An 11,002-nucleotide genomic window follows, 5' to 3' on the forward strand; every position below is an offset into this window, starting at 1 on the left:
GATTCATATGAAAACAAGAAGAGGTCAGCAAGGAGAGGCGCGCAGTTCGTTCCCATAGGAATGCCGACAGTTTGTTGAAAAAGTCTACCTCCAAACTCAACAAATATGTTGTCGATAAGAAACTCCAGCATACTGACCACTTGTTCTTTTGTGTAGCAGGTTTTACCTTTTTGTTTGTCACTATTAAAGAAATATGCCTTATGAAATCCCAAAGTAATAAATTTATAGTGTATGCTACCATTTTTATGTTGAAAGGCATTGTGGATTATTTCTTTTAGGCGATTTTTCAATTTCACATGGGGAATGGTGGTATACAGGGTTGAAAAATCAAAAGTTTTGATAGAACTAATTTCAGAAATAGACCGAGATTTAAAATTGTCTAGAAGTTCTTTAGAATTTTTAAGAATCCACATATGGTTAATACCACTACGCGAGTAAACAGTTTCACAGTATTTCTGAAGACCCTCTTTCACTGCGGATAAAATTTTAGTCAATCTAATGGACAATTCTTTAGTGGAACATGAAGATGAGCCAGCAATATACCGTTGTTTGTACGGAATTTTATGAAGCTTTGGTATCCAATACAAACAAGGTAAGTCCTCCGATTTGGTGTTCAATGTAATGTTGATGGAAGCCATGAAAGACTTATGATTTGCTAAAATCTCATCCTTGTCAAATGATATGTCTTTGTATGTGGGATTACCTGAGTGCTCCTTTATACCCAATTCTTTTACAAGACATTCATAGTAATACGATTTACATACAAAGACAATATTATTTGAAGCTTTGTCCGCAGGAACAACAACATACGTATCATAAAGAGATGATAGACATTTCATTGCCTCTTTGTCTCTGAAAATGGACTTTGGTCGATCGTTAACACAGTTTTTCAACTTGTGAATGCGACGTTTTATCAGAGACCTGATAGTTTTAACCCATTCTGACAAAGTGTCCAGTTCAACTTCTTCTCGTTTAGCCCATGCTCTGGCGTAGTCCTCAATGGAATCCATAATTATTTTGAAGTTATGGTTCCAATTGATGTGTTGGGGTTCTCTAAACTTAGGACCATGAGAAATCACCTTTCGGAGATATTCATGTTGAATTATGTTTAGATCTCCAGTTATAACATGACCAGAGGGGCTGTAATTATAAGGCGAGTGGGAACAGTCACATGTCGGAGGGCTTTTTAAGTATTGTTCTAAGTCAAGGTCCTGCAATGCTTGTTTATAGTTAAATATGACACCTGTAAGAGTCGGTAATTGAGTATTAAAGCGACATGTATAAATGTAATATTTGACTAGAATAGTGAGTAAGTTTAGGGAAACATCCCAAGACTCTGACCCAAGAACAATATTTTCCACATTAAATATCAAAGTTAAATCATTTTCAACTAGAAGACGTGTTGCAATTTCTAACCACAAGTTTCTAACTACGGTACATTCCCAGAAAAGGTGACTTATAGTTTCTTTAGTTTCATTACATAAACTACATGAGTTAGTTTCTTTTAACCCATATTTCTGAAATAATGAATTTGTAGCGAGAGTTCTATGTAAAATCTTAACCTGGAACATATTAAATTTGTTGTTTTTAGTGCAACAAAAGGGTAACCTATAAATGAAATCCCAATTTTCTATGTGAGTGCCTAGTTCGTTACACATTTTGTCTTCTTGTTTTGTAGGACGCATTTTAGAAGAATTCGAAATATCAATATGTGTCTTGGTCCTAGGAATCTATTCCAATGGTCATTTCCTAAATAGCTATTTAATTTGTATTGTATCACTGCTCTTCATAACGGTTACTGTTATGATCCTTCCAGTAACGTTTGTTGTATTCAAAATTCAAATATTCAATACTCGACTTGTACCACTGATTTCTTATACTGTGCCTACTCGACTTGTACCACTGATTTCTTCTGCTCTGCCTACTCGACTTGTACCACTGATTTCTTATGCTCTGCCTACTCGACTTGTACCACTGATTTCTTATACTCTGCCTACTCGACTTGTACCACTGATTTCTTATGCTCTGCCTACTCGACTTGTACCACTGATTTCTTATACTCTGCCTACTCGACTTGTACCACTGATTTCTTATGCTCTGCCTACTCGACTTGTACCACTGATTTCTTATGCTCTGCCTACTCGACTTGTACCACTGATTTCTTATGCTCTGCCTACTCGACTTGTACCACTGATTTTTTATACTCTACCTACTCGACTTGTACCACTGATTTCTTATACTCTGCCTACTCGACTTGTATTACTGATTTCTAATACTCTGCCTACTCGACTTGTACCACTGATTTCTTATACTCTGCCTACTCGACTTGTACCACTGATTTCTTATGCTCTGCCTACTCGACTTGTACCACTGATTTCTTATGCTCTGCCTACTCGACTTGTACTACTGATTTCTTATACTCTGCCTACTCGACTTGTACCACTGATTTCTTATGCTCTGCCTACTTGACTTGTACCACTGATTTCTAATACTCTGCCTACTCGACTTGTACTACTGATTTCTTATACTCTGCCTACTCGACTTGTACCACTGATTTCTTATACTCTGCTTACTCGACTTGTACCACTGATTTCTAATACTTTGCCTACCCGACTTGTACCACTGATTTCTTATACTGTGTCTACTCGACTTGTACCACTGATTTCTTCTGCTCTGCCTACTCGACTTGTACCACTGATTTCTTCTGCTCTCCTACTCGACATGTACCACTGATTTCTTCTGCTCTGCCTACTCGACTTGTACCACTGATTTCTTATGCTCTGCCTACTCGACTTGTCCCACTGATTTCTTATAATCTGCCTACTCGACTTGTACCACTGATTTCTTGTGCTCTGCCTACTCGACTTTTACAACTGATTTCTTATACTCTGCCTACTCGACTTGTACCACTGATTTCTTATGCTCTGCTTACTCGACTTGTACCACTGATTTTTTATACTCTGCCTACTCGACTTGTACCACTGATTTCTTATACTGTGCCTACTCGACTTGTACCACTGATTTCTTATGCTCTGCCTACTCGACTTGTACCACTGATTTCTTATATTCTGCCTACTCGACTTGTACCACTGATTTCTTATGCTCTGCCTACTCGACTTGTACCACTGATTTCTTATGCTCTGCCTACTCGACTTGTACCACTGATTTCTTATACGCTGCCTACTCGACTTGTACCACTGATTTCTTCTGCTCTGCCTACTCGACTTGTACCACTGATTTCTTATGCTCTGCCTACTCGACTTGTACCACTGATTTCTTATACTCTGCCTACTCGACTTGTACCACTGATTTCTTATGCTCTGCCTACTCGACTTGTACCACTGATTTCTTATACTCTGCCTACTCGACTTGTACCACTGATTTCTTATACTCTGCCTACTCGACTTGTACCACTGATTTCTTATGCTCTGCCTACTCGACTTGTACCACTGATTTCTTATGCTCTGCCTACTTGACTTGTACCACTGATTTCTTATACTCTGCCTACTCGACTTGTACCACTGATTTCTTATGCTTTGCTTACTCGACTTGTACCACTGATTTCTTTTGTTCTGCCTCCTTGACAAAAAAATGCTTGATGCATGAAATGTTACTTGGAATACTAATTTCTTATAATCATCATCCTCTGTGCATTGTTAGCGATTTACCAGAGCAAACAGTACGCCAGGAGTGTGAAATAAAGACTTGGTTAGTTATCAAGTCTTTTCAATAGTATCACCAAGTACTCTTATAATAATTTAAGAGATACTGCTTTCTGGTTGAGGTTCTTTGAGGGGGGCTCCAAATAGGACCATGCGTTCCGTTTTGTTATATACAAAATCGTTTTAAAGTGTGACGTCATACACAAGTTATATATACACCAGAACAGATACATGTAACGTTACATTTGGCGCTTTATATCAAAATTAAAATTGAACCAATACAACATCATCAATTACACACATAAATTTCAGTCGATATATAGATAAAATTAGGCAGTATATGATTAAGGGTCAATGATAGCTATTTCCTCTGCGAAATACGAATCATAACACAACAATGGACCACAGTGATAATGTAAACAAATCTATCTTATCTACACAAGTTAAACCATAGTAAATATGTCGACTTTCAAATCTATCAACATTATACATGACTGAGTAATAACAACGAAAAACATACAATTCATGTTCAAATCAAGTTATGTTATATTTCAAATTAACACTGTATTTAGCAATAGTTTCACATCCCTTTGATTCTTTATATCGAAAATTGTTTTTGCACATATACATATGTACATATCTTGATTAACATCAAATTTGGTCAACCTCAATTCGTTAAAGTAGGTTAATCAATCAAGCAGATCAGAGACAATTTCCATCAAAATTACTGTATACAATGGCCACTTACACGCCTGTTCTTCATCAAGTTGAGTAGTTTGGGGTATATATACCGTTACTAGTAGACCAAGCACGGTACACCTGACCAAACATTCACTCGGGTTATCAACAAGTCACTGTACGTAGCCATCAAAATGGGACTTCCAACTCTTCTTATTTTGTTTGTTGTTGCAGTCATACCATTCAGTCAAGGTACCACACCTGAGTACTTTAGTCGCATGGGACAACCAATGGGTATTGGTGGTAATCAAGACGGAGGTGGCATGTATCCTAATGAGGACTATACAGGCGGCCTAAGTCAAGGGTATGGCTCCAGCTACGGCTCAAGCTCTGGTATGTATCGTTTTTCCTCTAAACAAAAATTTGACATGCCACAATGAACGTGCGAAAAATGCAAAAGAATAACAAATGTAACAGCATCAACCGGAAATCTGAATTTGGATATGATATTATCCGAATTAAGAGCGTAAACGTAACGAAATAATCTTCAGCTATTTGACTGATGTGCATGCGCCAAGATCATTTATGAAAAAATGCAGATTTTGTTTTTATTTTCAGTTGTTTTATAGTGTTTGCACATATGTAATTTACGTCGGAGGTAAATTCTTCCAGTCATCACTATGTAAATCTCTAAATCTGCGTTAAGTATAGATATACGGAGAATCATAGCACGTTGTTTTTTAAAAAGCGAAATAAGCACCTCGTATAAAATTAAAAAGCTATTCGAAGTGAATAATTAACCTGAAATATGTACTCGCTACATTTAAACAGTATATATGACACTTGTAATATAATAATGTGTATTTGGAAACAAATATTCATTACTTTCATTATTACCTTTCTTAAATCAGTTTCTGTTTATTTTAGGACGAATATGGTGTTCTTGTCGTCGGCGCTGTCGTTATAGTGAATGGACTTTCAGATACACATGTACGGTGCCATTTAACCCCAGATACTGGAGAACATGTTGTAAATATTTAAGAAATTATCAAACATCATCAATGTACCGTGGTTATGGAGGATCATCTTACTCTCAGTACCCTCAAAGTTACCCAGGATCTATGTACGGTGGAACTTTGCCTTACCAACAAGACCCTCAAATGAGTTACTCTACGTATCCCGGTATGGGACGAGGTAGACTTCCACCAAAAGGTGCTTCGATATGACAGGTAAGAATACTTAAACGTTAGGCGTGTTCTGATCTGAATTGTTGCTGATTTTGATACTGGTCTGCTGGTGCATCTATGTATTAAAATCATAAATCATCTATAAGGAATGTAAGGCATACAAAACTGAATTTAGAAAACGTTGGTGTGGTAGGAAATTCAAATAAGCAAGCGTTTTAACATACACAGACAGAGATGAAATGGATATTCTCAGATTACTGCATTTTAGCAAATAACTGCTATTTGAATTTACAAATTTGCATGCATAAAGAGTAGCATCAGAGTTGTTTTATTAACCATATTGATAACTATCTTACTTTCAAACGTTCACATGTGAGAATGCATGTGAATCAGTAACTAAACATTGGGTTACCTTGTAAGCATTTGAAGTTCAAACATCTTAATTGTTTTATAGATCAGAACAGGAACAAACATGTTTTTACATTAATCAAACACGTGATAGCTACCAATCTGCACCATATGATGGCATACCCCCTCCCCCAAGAAAAAGTCTTCAAAGAAGCAAACAATTTATAAAATTATTCTTCTTGATAGAGTTTCTAACTTATGATTTATTTTTCATTCAATTGTATTTGATGTGTTTTATTCTCTATCTTGATAAAGAAAATTATAATTTAACTGTAGAACTGATATCATATCAGTGACAGTCTCTTTCTACTAGAAAGACTGATTGGACAAAATAAACCTCGGTAACCACGTGGTCCTAATTGTTCTGTAAACGTTGACATTTTGATGAAACTTTCTCGTATCGAGGAACTTTTGAAGCAGGTCTCAGTTTTTGTGCTTGAAATCAACGAAATATTCAACGTGACGATAATTACAGATAAACAAACGTACAAATCAATTTGCCATCAAAAGCAACAGCACACAATACAACAAAAACTATATCAGTCTAATTCATAGAGATTGAGATTTGTCGGTAAAAAGTTAGTCATGAATTAAGACGTAATGAAAGCTGTCAGCCAAAGATTTAAGTGAAAATTGCGTGAAACATGTTGAACAGCAGTACAACCGTGGTCATAAACAATCATTTCCAATAAAATTGGTGAGATCATACTTGTGTCAAATTAACATATTCTAAAGAATTTAGAAATAGTCCAAAAGTATTTGGAACATTGATTTAGGTCTTAAAGTTATTATTTTTCTATTGTAGACACATCTTATTATATACTTTTTTTTTTATTGTAGACATAAAGAAGCCATAGAACGAACAGACAGATAACGAATATTATTTTTGATAGTACGAATTAAATAATCTGCATTTGATATTATTTGTTTTTCTTTATTTGGATATGCTTTTATCATGACATTTTTTCTGTTTATTTTACCTCTTATATCTCTTAATGTTTACTGTTGCTAACACGAATACATCGTTTACATGTGTCTCTTTGCCATTTGAATTACACATAAATGTTCTTGTATAATTGTATACTCCTTTGACAGAATTGATTAAAGCCCACAAGGAAGTGAAGATCACAAAAAGCACAAACTTACGGAATAAAACATTATTTAGAGTCCTTGATAACTTTTAGTATCTATAGAGGCAATCAGAAACCAAAGGAAGCACATCACCTTTAAGAGGGAAACTGAATATACAATAAAGCAAATGCCAACTTACATAAAATCAAACTAATAGATAAAACTTGCCATATTCCTGACAATTTATATAATAAAATGTTGGTTTTATAGCTTTTAAGGAAATATATACGAGACAGAAATACAGCACAAACTCACGAAAAAAAAAACACTCATCACAGAGAAATGAACAAGTATACAATATAATAGTTAATACAACATGCAAACCATATTCGGGAATAGGTCACGTTTTGTTCTTTGCAGACAAACAACATACTTTTGTAGGTGTTAAACAACAATCTAAGACGCAGTAAAAATAGTTAGTTAAGACACTTCGTAGAGATCAACCATTGTCATGGTATTCATACAATTTACGGAGTGTCACATCGAATAATTCCCCCTTATAACTCTTTTGGAGCAGTTTCGAAAGAGCACACTCCTTAAATTGATGTATGTATAGTGGGAACATACGTCAGCATATCGTATCAATCGAGATATGTAAGTACCACACGACAGAGCAGAGAGTATGTTACCACTGAGAATAAGGATATGATATTACGGAAGTTGAAATCATCCCGTTTGTCATAGATTTTAGTTTGATGTCGTCAATCTGTGTCAATATTGAGAATCCTTAATTTCAAGTTCACTCTGAAATATGAGATGCAAATACTGACTGAAATACGGTTATTCAGTAATCAGACATAATTAGTATATCTAAAAATAAATAAATAAAAGAAATATGCAAGGTGCTTTTGTTTTGTATCCAAGAAGGTTTTGAGTGAAGTCTGCGCCATACGAGTATAAAAACAAGTCGGACATTACGGTTGCATAGTTAGTATACATTGGCATACCATTTATATGTTTCCAAAACTATACCATATAACATGTATAAATATACTGTTGATTATAAAGTCCAGCATTTTGATAATATCATCTTAATTTTTTTTTCTGATAGACCGATACAGTTTGTCACAACATAAGAATTAATATAACTCAAAATAAAGAAATTTATGTCTGCAATTCCCATTTATATAGCAATATCTCTGTTCAACGAGATTGTGTAGTCGATCTTTCAATTGAGCATGGAGAATAGTAGTGTACATGTAAAGGTTATCATTATCAAAGGTGCAAATGATGCTGCAATATAGCTGAAACCGTGATCCAAGATTTAACAGGAGCTCTTTTGAATTTTTCAAAATCCATATCTGATTGACACCATTGATTGAATATATCTCGTCACATTTTTTTAAGGTCATCTTTTACTGTAGAAAGAATAGTAGTCAACTCTTTAGAAAGATCAAGGATTTGTATAGTAAGAAGGATTGGAATCTCGTGAACTTTTGCATAGACTGTAGTATAATGTCTTATGCAGCGCGAGATTTTGTGTGATTACCCGTGATGCATCTGGAAAATGCTCAATGTGCCTTGATTAATGGCGGACATTTGCATCACCTAAACAAATTGACACCCGATATGTAAGTATTACAATCCATATCTATCAAATTTTATGCTTGAAATAAGAAGTTTAAAATGGTTCTGGTGTAATTAATAACTTTTACGATCGCAGTAAGAATACACGGCTCCATAGAATTAATTTGCATATTGACCGAAGTGACCTCACCCTATCCCGCCTATTGGGCGGTCCTATCATCATTTTCTATTTTTATACTCCTTTCTCAAAAAACGGAGATGAGTGATAAAATTTATATTTTCTGATAGATATATGATTTCTTCGTGTATTGAGTAAATTTCGTAGTGATTGATGCATTAGTTTTCCTATTTTTTTACGTTTCTTGACTTGATTACAACAAAAATGGCGTTCTGGAGCGAAAATGGAGGTGGCTTGGGAAAAATGAATAAAGTTCTTCAATTGGCCTAGATTAATGTTCAAACATGTTTACAAACGTAAAACATTGGTGATAAAGTGTATTGAAGAAATCTCAAACCGCTAAATAAGGGAATTGTGATACTTTTTTGTCTTTAAAAATCAATGTGGTTCTCAGATGAATCGCAAATTACCAGGCCTAAATTAGGAGGGGATCCAGTTGTCATAATAATCTGATACTTCCTTCCTGTTAATATACTGAAGTGAAATCGTTAAACCATGTGTTTTGAAATAGTTTTACATCAATTTTAACTAGCCATGTTCCATAGAAAACTCTATAGATTTACCTTTGCCGATGTGGAAAGGGACAATGCATGGGATGGTAATCTTTTCAAATGTTCAGCCCAATGTTAACCAGCATCATAATATTGTGAAAGTACATTGTGTACAACTGTACAAATGAATGTACATTTTTACTGACATCAAAATAATACACCAACACAGCTCATCTACTTTAATGCCTTTAATGATGTATAGGTAGTGCTGTTCTTCATTATAAATCACTGCCCCCTCCCTTTATTATGCATGTTATTATTATTGACCCCCTTCTCTATCTGGCATTTTGCTAGGCTAAATAATGTTTTCCTGCAACAACTTCAAATCAAACAATGAAAGATGTTTTCCTGCAATGGTGTCAAAGCAAAAATCAAAATATCCTTGCAAGATTTTTTCCTGCAACGGCGTCAAAGCAAATAATTAAAATAGCAAGACGTCATAATTTTTTTAAACCTGTGCATTACAAATGTACCTGAGCTTTATCTTTTGTAGACCGAACTGCTCATAACTATACTTCAGTCAAGTCAAGTTAGAGTTTTATATATATAATATATAAAGGATATTCTGTTATCCAAAGTATCTAACATTTATTCCTTTTATTGTTATTTTTGATTTTTTGTTTTGCGACATCTTTTGATCCTACAATATTGCAAAATATTTTATTTTAAAACAATAGAAACAATGCTGCAAATATAAATTATTCCTAAATTTGCATAAACCCATAGAAATCTAACATACATTTTGCAAATATAATTGTTAGAGCAAAGATCTTGAGGTAAAATTGAGAATGGAAATGGGGAATGTGACAAAGAGACAACAACCCGACCATAGAAAAAAACAACAACAGAAGGTCACCAACAGGTCTTCAATGTAGCGAGAAATTCCCGCACCCGGAGGCGTCCTTCAACTGGCCCCTAAACAAATATATACTAGTTCAGTGATAATGAACGCCATACTAATTTCCAAATTGTACACAAGAAACTAAAATTAAAATAATACAAGACTTACAAAGGCCAGAGGCTCCTGACTTGGGACAGGCGCAAAAATGCGGCGGGGTTAAACATGTTTGTGAGATCTCAACCCTCCCCCTATACCTCTAGCCAGTAGTATTGCTATTGTTAAGGACATATTTGATATTGGAATTGTTTAAGCCATATGCTATTGTATTATTATTGCCACATGTAACTATATTACACCTTTTTTCAGTATTTTCCAAAATGCTCCAACTGGTGAATGTGCTAAGAAGAAATGTCTAGGCACAAGGATTCAAGTCCCCAAAAAAGTCTAAGCAGTTGTGTGCCAACAGCAGTTGACCATTCATGCACTAATCATGTGGCATGCCTTCAAATAGAAATAGAAATACAAGTGTATCGGTACAACTGAATGCCACTTTTGACCAGAATGTTCCTCTGAATATCATTTATGGAGGATATACCAACAATGTTTCATGGGATCATTAACATTCAATCTCTTATATCAACACGTGAAAGCTACGCTTTGTGTGTAGGGAACTTTGATAGTGACTTAATAGATGATCATGTGATACCTGGGTTAAATTGTATTATTTCTATATTTTAACATAAAAAAAATAAATCATTGAAAATCTTTTTTTAAATTCCATTACATGCCAGATTTATTTAATACTTCAAATCTGCTTGGTGTTGAGTGTACTATGTATA

General features: G+C 34.8%; 1 long non-coding RNA gene across 1 annotated transcript; it reads left to right on the top strand.

Moving 5' to 3' along the window:
* The first annotated feature begins 4,436 nt into the window (after positions 1 to 4,436).
* Positions 4,437 to 6,853, top strand: LOC143051432 (uncharacterized). Its single transcript, XR_012970768.1, has 3 exons — positions 4,437 to 4,733; positions 5,268 to 5,569; positions 6,776 to 6,853. It is a non-coding gene; the product is annotated as an uncharacterized LOC143051432 (long non-coding RNA).
* The last annotated feature ends 4,149 nt before the right edge of the window (positions 6,854 to 11,002 follow it).

This window comes from Mytilus galloprovincialis, chromosome 11, assembly GCF_965363235.1.
Source record: "Mytilus galloprovincialis chromosome 11, xbMytGall1.hap1.1, whole genome shotgun sequence".
In the NCBI taxonomy this organism is placed as follows: Eukaryota; Metazoa; Mollusca; class Bivalvia; order Mytilida; family Mytilidae; genus Mytilus; species Mytilus galloprovincialis.